The following is a 14,257-nucleotide window of genomic DNA, read 5'->3' as shown; positions in this document are numbered from 1 at the left end:
GAAATTGGCCCAGCCGTTCGATGCGAGTTTAACGTTTCGGGAGCACGGGACGTGAGCAGGCAAGCCCCGTCCATTCCTGTCCACGGTAAACAAGTCCCACTGCATATTATGCTCTTTAGGTGTTGACGATCATGCTAAATAAGGGCTGCTTTCTATCATCAATTCCAGGTGTAATGCGCCCTCACAGCATGGTCTGGTGGTCCTGCCAGAGAAACAGAAACCGTAGACTGTTACACTATGTGCTAATCTTATACTCCCTCCATCACACAAAGTGTGGCAGACTTAGTACACCCAAAGTTGTACCAAGTCCACGACACTTATTTTGGGATGGAGAGAGTATTAGGTAGCATGCTTCCCCTTTTTGTTAGCATGCTTTCCTTTTTGTTTTGAAGAGCGAATGATTTTATTGTTGACAAACACAGTATAGAGATACGCATGCAGGTGTTGATGCTGATATTTCAAAAACCTATAACACATGCAGTTCTCTTATGCTCCTAAATTTCCTGTTAATCCTGTATTGTGTGGCAGTAGTTCTAGACATCTATTAAGGAGATGCACCCAGACTGATTGTGGACTCTGCCTTTAAAGGTTATACACGTAGGTGCAAACATACAAAATGTGTATGCGTTGTAAGGAAAAAAAAGGCACGTACGCATTTTAACATTATTTCAAAAAGTAAAAAAATCAAAACAAACATACAAAAGTATATGCTCTGCATAGATGAATATAGGTTTCTATTTCCTAGAAACATACAATCATATTTGCCTTACAATTGGAATGCAATATCATATAAAAACAGGATGTTCCCGCAAGAGAAATGTGGCCTATATGAATACGAAGAGTTAGGAAATTTAGCAATATGTAATGTACAAAATTGATGCCACGTATCATGAAATCAAATATGATTTTATAATGCATAAGTTCTGTAAGGGATTCCTTTGGACATTGCATATGAAATAAACACATGAAGTTTGGAGGGCCGGTGTGTAAGTGTATTTCACATCTAAGGAAAGAAGTGACATTTTGGTTCATGTTGAGATTCTTATGGATTATATGGCCAAGGAATAGAATCCATATGAATTCAGTAAGCCAAATCCTAGGATCTATAGGCCTTCGTAGAAAAAAAAGTCCTTACCATTCAAATCCTCCAAAAATCCTATTTGTAGAAAAAAAATCATAAGTGTGTGTTGTCATATATCTTTGGACCAAAAATTTACAGTAGTGCATCGGATGACACAAAAAAAAAGTCTCCATCGTCCATTGTGGTGCGAGTCCATATTACAGTGCGTAGACAAATGAGATTGTTTGTACAAATTCAAAGAAAGTAGGACTTGTATTTGGTGCATGAAGAGTACACTCTATCTTAGAAATCCACGCTAGCAGATGAACTTTCAAATTATTTTTAAACAAAGTAGTAATTAGATTTGTATGTTAAGTGCATTTACAACTATAGTTCTCTTAATATCCCAACTCCAAAAGACACTAGATAAAAAAAACTGGTCACCAAGTTTAAGTACAGTCCACCAACATTAAAATTTAAATTTTGATAGATATTATCGTAAAAGAGGAAACATAAGGCATTCAAAATGTCTATGATTTTGTACAGCGGGTCTCATTCATCGACCTTTGTCTATGTTAGTATATGAATGCCCATCATTGTGTACCTTAGGCCACATACATTCATTCTGTTAGAGTTATAATATAAGTCATGTACCCCTTTGTATTTATCCCGTTGTATAAGGGGTTTCCTGCATATGTTCCACACCTGTACATGTATATATATCGGCCTATGGCCTCATGGGAATACAAGTTGCATATTTTCCTAACATGGTATTAGAGCTAGGTCAATTTTTTTGCACGCTGCAACTCGTGCTGATTGATCCGCCCCGCGACGCCATTGTCCTCTGTGGCCGCCGCTCTGTGTCCCCGTCGCCGCTGCCTCTCCTCCCGATCGACTGGGCTGCTGCCTCTCCTCCCGCTAGGCTGCCGTGTGGATCGCCGGGCTGGGCTGCTGTCCGCCTCTCCTCCCGATCGACTGGGCCGTTGCCTCTCCTCCCGATCGGCCGCCGAGTGGATCGCCAAGCTGGGCTGCTGTCCGCCTCCTCCCGATCGTGACCAGGCTGCTGCCGTCTGAGGTTGCCGCACCAGATCCCGCCCCCAGCTGCCCTTCTCGCTGGGTCTCGCCGGTTTCCCGTGCCGGATCCCGCTCCCAGCCGCCGTCCTCGTCCGGCTTCTGTTGATTTCAGATCTTTGCTAAAAAAAATGTCTGCTGCATCGGGCTATGTTGCTGTCCTTCGCTGTCCGGTGATCTTCGATGGTACCAACTACACCGAGTTCGCTGGCTTCATGCGCATTCACATGCGTGGCATTCGTCTCTGGGGTGTTCTTTCTGACGAGGTCTGCTGTCCGCCACGTCCGGTCCCTCCGGTGGCCCCTACTCCGCCGACTCCACTGGTTCTTCCTACGGACGCTACTCAGGCCGCCAAGGATGCGGCTAAGCTTGCTGATGAGACTGCTGATCGTGCTTATGATGAGAGGGTTTTGGCTTATGAGGAGGCTCTTCAGACGTATCATGGTGCTTTGTCTGTTTACACCCAGTGGCTTGATGATGATGCTCGTGCTGCAGCTGTTCTCACTGCTAGTGTTCTGCCTCAGTTTGCTTCTGAGTTTCTGGGTCTTCCTACTGTCTTTCAGATGTGGACCTGTCTTCGTCAGCGCTATGAGCCCTCTGGTGATGCCTTATACCTTTCTGTGGTTCGTCAGGAGCATGCTCTTCCGTAGGGTGACTCTACTGTTGATGACTTCTATGCACAGAGTTCTGCTATCTGGCGCCATCTTGATTCTCTCCGCAGTGCTGGTTGTCGTACTTGCCCCTGTTGCCAGGCTGTCCAGGCCAATTTGGAGTTTCATCGCGTCTACGAGTTCCTGTCTCGTCTCCGTAAGGAGTTTGAGCCCCGGCGTGCTCAGTTGTTTGCTCGTGGCCGTATTTCTCTCATGGAGGCGCTTTTAGAGATTCGTGCTGAGGAGACTCGCTTACGTGGTGCTGGTTTGCTGGAGGTTCCCTCTGTGCTCGCTACTCGGACTTCTTCCACTCCACCTGCTGCACCGACCCCTTCTCGCTCGAGTGCTCCACCGCTCTTGCCCACTCCTTCTGGAGGATCAGGTCGCCCCCGTCCACATTGTGACTACTGCAACAATGATGGTCATATTGAGTCCCAGTGCTACACAAAGCGGAAACACCTGCGCAAGGCGCGATCATCATCCTCAGGGACTTCGTCATCTCCCTCGACAGCTTCAGCCGTTGCTTTGACTGAGCAGGATATTCTGAGACTTAAGCATCTGCTCGCGGCTTCAGGTTCTTCCTCGACGGGTACTGCTGGTTCTGTGACTGATACTTCCCGCACTGAGCAACTGCCCTCTACACAGTCAGGTACATCCCCATGGGTTCTGGACTCTGGAGCTTCTTTTCATATGTCTTCTCATTCTTCCACTTTGTCCTCTCTTCGATCGCTAGATTCTCCTGTTCATGTCTTCACTGCTGATGGTACTCCACTTTCTGTTGCTAGTAGAGGCAATCTTTCCACTCCTCCTTATTCTGTTCCTGATGTTGCTCATGTTCCTCGACTTACCATGAATCTGTTTTCTGCCGGTCAACTTACTGATTCTGGTTGTCGTGTCATCCTTGATGTTGACTCTTGTTCTGTCCAGGATCGTCGCACGCACACTCTGGTTGGGGCTGGCCTTCGCCGCCGTGATTCTCAGGGTCTTTGGGAGTTGGACTGGCTTCATGTTCCTTCCGCTGCCACCACCATCGCCAGTCCCTCCGCTGCTGTCGCCTCTGTTACTGGTTCCTTCAAGCAGTGGCATCATCGACTTGGTCATCTGTGTGGTTCTCGGTTATCGTCTTTAGTTCGTCGAGGTCTTCTGGGGTCTGTCTCAGGAGATGTCTCTTTAGAGTGTCAGGGTTGTCGTCTTGGCAAGCAGATTCAGTTACCATATTCACATAATGAGTCAGTGTCTAAGCGTCCTTTTGATTTAGTCCATTCTGATGTATGGGGTCCGGCTCCTTTCGCTTCGAAAGGTGGTCATAAATACTATATTATTTTCATCGATGATTTTTCTCGTTACACATGGCTTTATTTCATGACTTCTCGTAGTGAGGTGTTGTCTATTTATAAGCGTTTTGCTGCCATGGTTCATACTCAGTTCTCTTCACCCATTAGTGTTTTTCGTGCTGACTCCGCTGGCGAGTATATCTCTAAGATGTTGCGTGGTGTCCTTGCTGAGCAGGGTACTCTTGCCCAGTTCTCTTGTCCTGGTGCTCATGCTCAGAATGGCGTGTCTGAGCGCAAGCATCGTCACCTTCTTGAGACGGCTCGTGCGATGATGATCGCCGCCTCTCTTCCGCCTCATTTTTGGGCCGAGACTATCTCCACTTCTGCCTATCTCATCAACCTTCAGCCGTCCGCTGTTATTCTTGAGCCGACTTCTTACCGTCAGGCTGTTGTTCATCCTGAAGGTTGAACTGGGTGGCGAGCTCAGGGGCAGTGGCCCGAGATAGTCAGGAATCAATTGTGTTCTCTGCAGGTCGCTTGCTGCCTAACTGCTTGGATGTGGAGGAATCATAAATTCATGCGATTCGGATGTGTTTGGAGCACTTGATTAAGTTTTATGATGGCCTGGTAATAATTGAGTCTGACTGTGCAGCTGTTTTGCAAGCGCTGAATGCTACTGTTGTTAATAGATCGAGATGGTAGGATCTTTATGAGCAGGCGTCTAACCTGATGATCAAGTTTGAGGTCTGATGAATTACTTAAGATAGGAAGGAAATGCAACGTTGCCACCTATGAGATGGCAAATTATTCTAGATCCCTTGGCTATGTGCTCCTGATAGGAGGGCGCCTGTACAAGTAAATCATGTCCACAATAGCTACTGAATGTATCCCGATTGATGATATATACAGTTGATGTTTCCCCCCTAAAAAACTTAAATTAGAGAAATCCATATATTTCCTTTACTCTATTCTACTGCAGAATTCAGACATATAGGTGCCCTTTCCACACAAAAAAGTTGTGATATGAGTATTGTTTACTCCAGTGAAATGATGAAACTTTTTCTGAGATCTAAATCATTCCCCTTCACCAAAACATATATGATTGCAGAAAACACTTACATTTGGTAGGAGTCCAACATCACCAACAATGAGGGCAGCAACTAAGCAGCCGCCCACAAATGTTGCTCACATCTTGATGATATTCTCTCATCCGTGAGCTCCCTCACTACCTCCTCCACGACACCAAGATCCAGAACCTCCGCCACCGCTCCTAGCCTCCGGACATGAGAGGTTTGAGCAGCGCTCCTGCATTCTCCCTCGCCATCTACGAGGTCGCCGAGATCCACGCCCACACCCAGCCACATGTGCCAAGAAGGGCCATGTAGAGCCGGCATAGACTGGGGATTAGTTTCCTGATGCCCAGAAGTGACATCTTCCTTCACCGGCATCGAATCGGAAGAAATGACGCATGTCGATGAGAAGCCTGGTGGGGATTGCAGGACATGAGAGGGGAGTTCTATGTAGATGAACTGTACTGGCTGTTTTACTTGGAGAAAAAATGACTATTTTTAGGCAATGGAGGAAAACTGACTGGGAGTGGTAATATCTCCTATTGTTGGGGCCTGCATGCAAACCGATGGGCTTGAATAGGCTTTTTTTTAAACACGGGCTTGAATAGGCTTGATACCAAGGCATTTCTATCATGGCAACATGGGAGATCAAGCATATCATCACAAATGAGATTAACACCATCATCACAAGACATTTCTTCACTCACCATGTCATTACCTTGTGGCACGCCACATGTTGGTGAAGTGGAAGATATTGAAGTGTGCAAGTAATCGGAGGTGGAAGTAATAGTGAGCTCTTCATGATTTAAAAATGTGGAGAACTCCTCCATCAACTCCCCAAACAGAATATTATCTTCATCAAGATTGGACCCACCATATATATCTTCAAGTTTGGTCCAAGTCTCATGAGCCGACTTGCAAGTCGTGACTGCCTTAAACACTTCAAAGGTTAAAGCTTGATGAATGACAAGAGAAGTATCACAATCAAGATACATATCCTCAATAGATGGAGAATGTCCATCCCTAGCAATAGAAATTCCTATAAGAACAATTCGCAAAGCATTTGGACCCATGGCCCGAAAGTGACAAAGCATGCGAATTCTCCATAGGTGATAATTTGTGCCATCCAAATAAAAAGTGTTGTTGTGCACTAAATCACTAGTCAACATTGATACTCTCCAGGCGGTGAAGCCTAATAAGGAGAGACCTTGCTCTGATACCAATTGAAAGGACCACGATGTCGCCTAGTGGGGGGGGGGTGAATAGGCGTTTTAAAATCTTTTGCGGATTTGGCTATACCCTAATGCGGAAATAAACTAAGCGGATACTTTTCAAGCACAAATCATAAATATACTAGGCTCACTAAGTGCACCAACAACTTAGGATAGACAAGATGAGAACAACGAGGATATGAGTAAGCACAAGTAAGTCACATAAACTTACTCAATGTATATCACGAGATATGGAAATGAATAATACACACAACCACAAGTAAGTAATACAAGCTTACACAAATTGTATCACAATATATGGAATTGAATGATACAAGCAAACTCAAGTAAGCACTACAAGCTTACACAAGTTATGTCACAAGATATGGAAATGAATGTTACAAGCTAGCAATTCACACTAAGCATAAGATAGAACAATAGTAGAAAGTATGAATTGCGAATATAAAGTGTAGGCCTAAATAATCTCTTCAAGGTAATGGCCAACACAATATAATGAGGACAAAAAGATATAGTGAATGCACGGTCAAGTGACCAAAGTAAACCACAAGTAAGGAGTTAGGGTTAGGGATAACCAAAGTCACGAAGACGAGGATGTATCCCGATGTTCACTTCCTTGGAGGGAAGCTAGTCACCGTTAGAGAGGTGGATGTTACCACGAAGGCACACCAACGCCACGAAGGCTCACCCTATTCTCCTTGAGATATCACCACGAAGGCGATTCTCAACCACTAGTGGTAGACCTTGAGGCGGCCTCCAAACCTTCACAAACTTTCCGGGGGACAAATCACAAGTTGATTCCTCACCGGAGCACTCCTACCGCCTAGGAGTCTCCAACCTCCAAGAGTAACAAGAACAAAGGGGAAATGCTCAATACTTGCTCAAATCACGAATTCCTTTGGTCAAGAGAGGGAGAGGGAGTGGATCTATCACTTGATTGGAAAAACTCTCAAGAACTCTCACGAATCTCTCCGGGATCTAAGATTTGGTGTAGGAGAAGTGAGAGGGAGCCACTTGTGTTCTTGGGGCGATTTGAGATGAAGTGGTCAGTCCTCTACCGGATGGGTAGAGGGGTATATATAGTGTGCCAAGAAAACTAGCCGTTTTAGTGTAAGTGGCAGCGCCAGGCCGGACATCCGGCGGCTGAGAATCACACACACGTATGTGGAAAACAGATTACAGGGCCCGAACATCTGGTGACACGGGGAGGCCCGGACATCCGGGCGAAGCCCGGACATCTGGCAGCAACGTGCAAACCTACTGGAGTCGGGATGACAGGGAGCCGGACATCCGGGGAAAACACCGGACATCCGGCGTGGCTGGGAGACCCGGACATCCGGGGTGCAGCCCGGACATCCGGCAACAACGTGCAAACCTACTGGAGTCGGGATGACAGAGAGCCGGACATCCGGGGAAAACACTGGACATCCGGCGTGGCTGGGAGACCCGAACATCCGGGGTGCAGCCCGGACATCCGGCATGGGAGCAAACAACATTTCGGTAAGGTTTCTGGACATCTACGGCCGGACATCCGGGCCAGGGGCTGGACATCCGGCGATTTCACACAAATCAGACGCCCTCTGGATAGCAGTGGCCGGACATCCGGGGAAAAGCCCGGACATCCGGCCAACACAAAAACTGCAACCGCCCCAAAAGTAAAACATGCATAATTTTCACATCCGGACTTCGATTTTGATGATCTTGGGCTCGTTTTGAAGCTATGGAAAAGCTCCAGGTCCTCACATAGAGAACCACCCAAGATAAACCAAAATGTAGGGTGCAAAGTATGGAAAGGTAAGATCATATACTTTGGGGAACCTATTTGGCTATGGATTTACTTTGGTAGATGTATAGGCATATTGTATTTGTATTGGATAGGAGTGAAATATGCCTATGTTTGAATATGATGTGAGGAAGTAGAAAATAGAAGATGTTGATTTGAGCAAATCTATCACTAACCCCTTTGATCCCCTCTTAATAGTGCGGGACCCCTATAACTCAAGAAACATAAAAGAGCTATACTACATAGCTATCGAGAATCCATTCTTGAGTGTATATTTTTCTTCGGTGGTCATCTCTCCACAACACTAACGCCAAAGGAACTAATACCTTTGACTCAAGCCTTTCACTTGATCTTGATGTTGATGTTTCTTCTTGGCTCAAGTTGAAGGCAAGACATTGGTGAAGTCTTCAAGTAGCTCCCCCATACACAATATGGGAGGCTTTGCTTTGTATTCATCTTCACTTGTCCATCATGTGATCATCCACAAGCTTCAAGCATGTAATCCCTCGGGATGGTTATCTTGAACTTGCCCTTATCAACCATGATCACCAACACTTGATGTCATCCTCTCATAGACACTTGAAATCTCTCTCTCGATGCGAGCCCATGAGAATCACCTAACCCTCAAAAACATAGACAACACATAGTATGGGTTAGTACACAGAGTGCAATTGATAATTTCTTATCATACCACAAGATCTTATGTGGTGCATCATTTGCGCTCGTGTGTTGACCATTTAGAGTTCAATCTCCGAGCTTCAACTTGGTCAACCGATATCTCTACTCCATGTTTAATCTTGACGTCATGAAGGGTATATTGAATTCTTCACTTGAATAGCTTGCTCAATCATGACTCAACACATGAGTCCATTATGATCATATCTTTGAGCCACTCCTAGAATTCATCATTCAAATCATCCTTTTAAGATCTTGATCCATTATGGCTCAAACCATAGCTCTAAGCATGGCAACCCTTAAGATACTCCAATGAACGCCATTTTGTATATCTCAATGCAAACATTAGTCCATAAGGATTGTCATTAATTAATTACCAAAACAACACATGGGGACTACATGTACTTTCAATCTCCCCCATTTTGGTAATTGATGACAATCTCAACAAGAGGGTTTATATAATGAATTTTTAAACAAGCATGCAATTTATCATCAAGACACTACAGAAGCATTTGATGATAGTACACCCATAATATATTGAGCAAACTCCCCCACAATATATGCATGTGTGAATGAACTTTGAATGTCATTGCATATATTGGTTGACATAAACTAGGAGGAGATTTGTCTATATACAATACTCATTCATGCAATAAGAATATATAACAAGGGTAGATATGCATGAGTGACAACAAGAACTACAAAAGATAGTTATCTTAAACCCTCTAAACTTCTCCCCCATTGGCACCAAATGCCAAAATGGAAGACAAAACATTTAGCAGACCAATATAGTATGAGTTACTCCTTGATGTGTGCATATCACAAAATGTGAGTGAAAACAAATGCACATATTCAATGATGAACAATTAAAGGAGCTCGAAATCTATAGAATGCAATCAGATACGAAGATATGAACTTTTTCATGTATAAAAATTTCTGAGTGGCCAATAATAATCATGATATGTATCCACAAAGAAACTCGTATACACAAAAAGAAAGGTTGCAATTGATAAGAACATGATACCCACAAGTGAATCCACTATTATACAACTTGAGCCTAGTCATAATAGCAAGGCACATGGCACAAATTTATCTCATTTGCGTAACACAAAGTGAAGCAAGCAATCAAAAGATCCGACGAGCCAAAAGGATAAAAGAATATTACGATTTGGGTAAAGGAGTGTTCTAAGGAAAATAGAGAAGCTCCCCATGATTTGTGCACTATTTAGAATTTTTGTATTTGGATACAAGTCCACAAAATAGGATCATCACTCCCCCAAAATCAATAGGAACATAAAACAATTGCAAGCAAGCATAGATAAGAAAAGAAGCCTAGCATTTGCAACAAACATATGGTTGAGCAACATATAAATGAGGCAACCTAAGAATAGGCACAACCAAAATGACGTGTGTGAGTCACGTGAAAGCACTTGAGAAGACTAGTATAAGGATGATAATTAAGCATCAACATAGTCTTGAGTAAATGAGATACAAGGTGCAAGACATGTCCTTCCCACACACACGAAGTTAAGAAGGTCACACACACATCAAGCAAATGGGTTCACAAACTCACTAATAGCAAATTTCAAAATCAAAGCTTGTGACAACCCATGATAAAGATAGGAAATAATAGGCTTGTCAAGACAATCACGAGGACAACAATCTTCACCAAACATGAGTGCACTAAGATGCAAAGAGGTAAGACACGCACTCATACAACAAATGCTTCCATGGAGCCACCAAAGATATAAAAAGAGAATGAAACGGTGGACATGAAAGAATAGGGATATCAACTAGAGATGTAACTTGTCTCACGTGTATAAGATTCTAGGTAGATGACAATCATGATGATATATATCCACAAAGAAGGATGTACACATGAAATAGTTACAAAAGGAAAGAATAAGATATCCAAACGGGAGACATAAAATATACAAATGAGATCTTTTCTTGAAAGTATAGCACATGGCTTAATGTAATCTTATCGTATATTAATGAACTCCAAACACACAACCATCAAAGACATCACAACTAGCAACAAGAGATCATTGTTGCGATGCTTTGAGAAAGGAAACAAGTATGACAAGAACGAGTCAAGAAATTCATGCCATGATGCAACCTACACAAGGTTGAATGCAAGAAATGTATGCATGAAGTAGATACTTGTTACCGAGATAGCATTGGAATGATGTAGTAGGTAATTGTGTTGAGGAACGTAGTAATTTCAAAAAAAATTCCTACGCACACGCAAGATCATGGTGATGCATAGCAACGAGAGGGGAGAGTGTTGTCCACGTACCCTCGTAGACCGACAGCGGAAGCGTTTAACACAACGCGGTTGATGTAGTTGTACGTCTTCACGATCCGACCGATCAAGTACCGAACGCACGGCACCTCCGAGTTCTGCACACGTTCAACTCGATGACGTCCCTCGAACTCCGATCCAGCCAAGTGTTGAGGGAGAGTTTCGTCAGCACGACGGCGTGGTGACGATGTTGATGTTCCACCGACGCAGGGCTTCGCCTAAGCTCCGCAACGGTATTATCGAGGTGTAATATGGTGGAGGGGGCACCGCACACGGCTAAAATATCGTATATCAAGTGTCGTGTGTGTGGGGTGCCCCCTGCCCCCGTATATAAAGGAGCAAGGGGGAGGCAGCCGGCCAAGGGGAGAGGCGCGCCAAAGGGGGGAGTCCTACTCCCACCGGGAGTAGGACTCCTCCTTTCCTTGTGGGAGTAGGAGAAGGGAAGGGGGAAGGAGAAAGAAGGAAGGGGACGCCCCTCCCTAGTCCAATTCGGACTAGTCCATGGGGAGGGGTGCGGCCACCCTTTGTGGCCTTTTTCTCCTTTCCCGTATGGCCCATTAAGGCCCAATACAAATTCCCGTAACTCTCCGGTACTCCGAAAAATACCCGAATCACTCGGAACCTTTCCGAAGTCCGAATATAGTCGTCCAATATATCGATCTTTACGTCTCGACCATTTCGAGACTCCTCGTCATATCCCCGATCTCATCCGGGACTCCGAACTCCTTCGGTACATCAAAACTCAATAAAACTGTCATCGTAACGTTAAGCGTGCGGACCCTACGGGTTCGAGAACTATGTAGACATGACCGAGACACCTCTCCGGTCAATAACCAATAGCGGGACCTGGATGCCCATATTGGCTCCCACATATTCTACGAAGATCTTTATCGGTCAGACCGCATAACAACATACGTTGTTCCCTTTGTCATCGGTATGTTACTTGCCCGAGATTCGATCGTCGGTATCTCGATACCTAGTTCAATATCGTTACTGGCAAGTCTCTTTACTCGTTCCGTAATACATCATCCCGCAACTAACTCATTAGTCACAATGCTTGCAAGGCTTATAGTGATGTGCATTACCGAGTGGGCCCAGAGATACCTCTCCGACAATCGGAGTGACAAATCCTAATCTCGAAATACGCCAACCCAACAAGTACCTTTGGAGACACCTGTAGAGCACCTTTATAATCACCCATTTACGTTGTGACGTTTGGTAGCACACAAAGTGTTCCTCCGGTAAACGGGAGTTGCATAATCTCATAGTCATAGGAACATGTATAAGTCATGAAGAAAGCAATAGCAACATACTAAACGATCGGGTGCTAAGCTAACGGAATGGGTCAAGTCAATCACGTCATTCTCCCAATGAGGTGATCCCGTTAATCAAATGACAACTCATGTCTATGGCTAGGAAACATAACCATCTTTGATTAACAAGCTAGTCAAGTAGAGGCATACTAGTGACACTCTGTTTGTCTATGTATTCACACATGTATTATGTTTCCGGTTAATACAATTCTAGCATGAATAATAAACATTTATCATGATATAAGGAAATATATAATACTTTATTATTGCCTCTAGGGCATATTTCCTTCAAATGGTTCATGCTTGGCTCTAATTTCCTCATAGTGCCACCACCTTCATGAATAAGCCAAGCACCCAATGCTTCTCAAATGTACCTAAAACAATTTAAGTACAATATGGTCCCCAAACTTATTGGGTCCAAAGTAGTTAGCATAACTACAAAACATAGGGTAAAATCACTTAAATATGTGCATATCGATATGAATTTGAATATCATGCACATCTTAGCTATTAAGAATTTGATGGATTTACCCTATATATATTGGATCAAATAAAGCAAACAAGGCAGGCGAATTTACACATAGTAAATACGCATGCACAAGCCTCCCAAAATCCAGGGAGATACAAATTGGACAAATGAACACATAACCGTTAATACTTCCAATAACATCACTAGTCATTCATGTTGTCCAAAATGACTCAAAGTGACAAAGTTCAACATATGATAGCACACAAAGTCCAACATATGAACCAAGGAAAACCAATGAGCATATAAGATATGCATCACACACATACTCATGGGAATATCTCACTCAAGTAGATATAGGACACTATAAACAATGAGATAACAAACTACCATAACTCCATACAAACTATAAGATGAACTCGAACAAAATGGTGTTTCAAGTTGACATTCGGTGTAGAAACCAATATAAGTACATGATCATCTATACTAACACAAGCATAACATGAGAGTTTGAAATAAACACAATGCTTGGATAGCATATTATTAACATTCCAATTAGATCATTCATGCAAAGCAACAATTGGAATGCATTTATTCAAATGTTTCCCAAATACGATGTTTAAGATAACCATGGGCAAAACCGCACAAGAATACCGTACTCAAACAAAGCATTGCATGCCACAGAGATATAAGATAATCTCAAATATAAATTCTAAGTGGCAAACTGGCAAACCTCTATTGTTAATGTTCACACGAGAAGTGATATGCACAAAGTATATCACTCCCCCATAATGTGATAATCCATGTATTATCCATAAGAGGCAAATGAAACCCAACTAAGATAATTAATGGATGAGGATTTGAGTTTCAAATGAACTTTACATACCACATAGTAACTAGATAATATTGCACTAACAATACTAGGTGGTATCCTACATATATACACATTTAAGGTTTGTGATATGCGTAAAACAAAGCACTCCCCCATAATGTGATGATCCATTAATATCTCAAAAGCGCCAATGAAGATTCAACTAATGAAGCAATAAAGGCTCGAAACCACACACACAACTATATGATGTGCATAGTAACTTACGCATGCTAGATAACACGAATCAAGCATATTAGGAGACGCAACATATACAAACACATGCTAGGTACAAAACCTAAACATGCATGGGGCTAGTAACTTTCAATGTAGACAATATAAATACAAGTTACCGCCATGAGGAGCATTGGAATGACAAATATGATGATAATTCACATGACTTGGTTTGAACCATAATGAATGGTGTGAATCATTTTTCTTCATGCACTAGCCAAGTCTCCAATGCCCTCCACACACCTATTGATCAAGTTTG

The sequence above is a fragment of the Triticum aestivum genome, chromosome 6D (assembly GCF_018294505.1).
Source record: "Triticum aestivum cultivar Chinese Spring chromosome 6D, IWGSC CS RefSeq v2.1, whole genome shotgun sequence".
Taxonomy (NCBI): Eukaryota; Viridiplantae; Streptophyta; class Magnoliopsida; order Poales; family Poaceae; genus Triticum; species Triticum aestivum.
Note: the sequence above shows the minus strand (reverse complement) of the source record.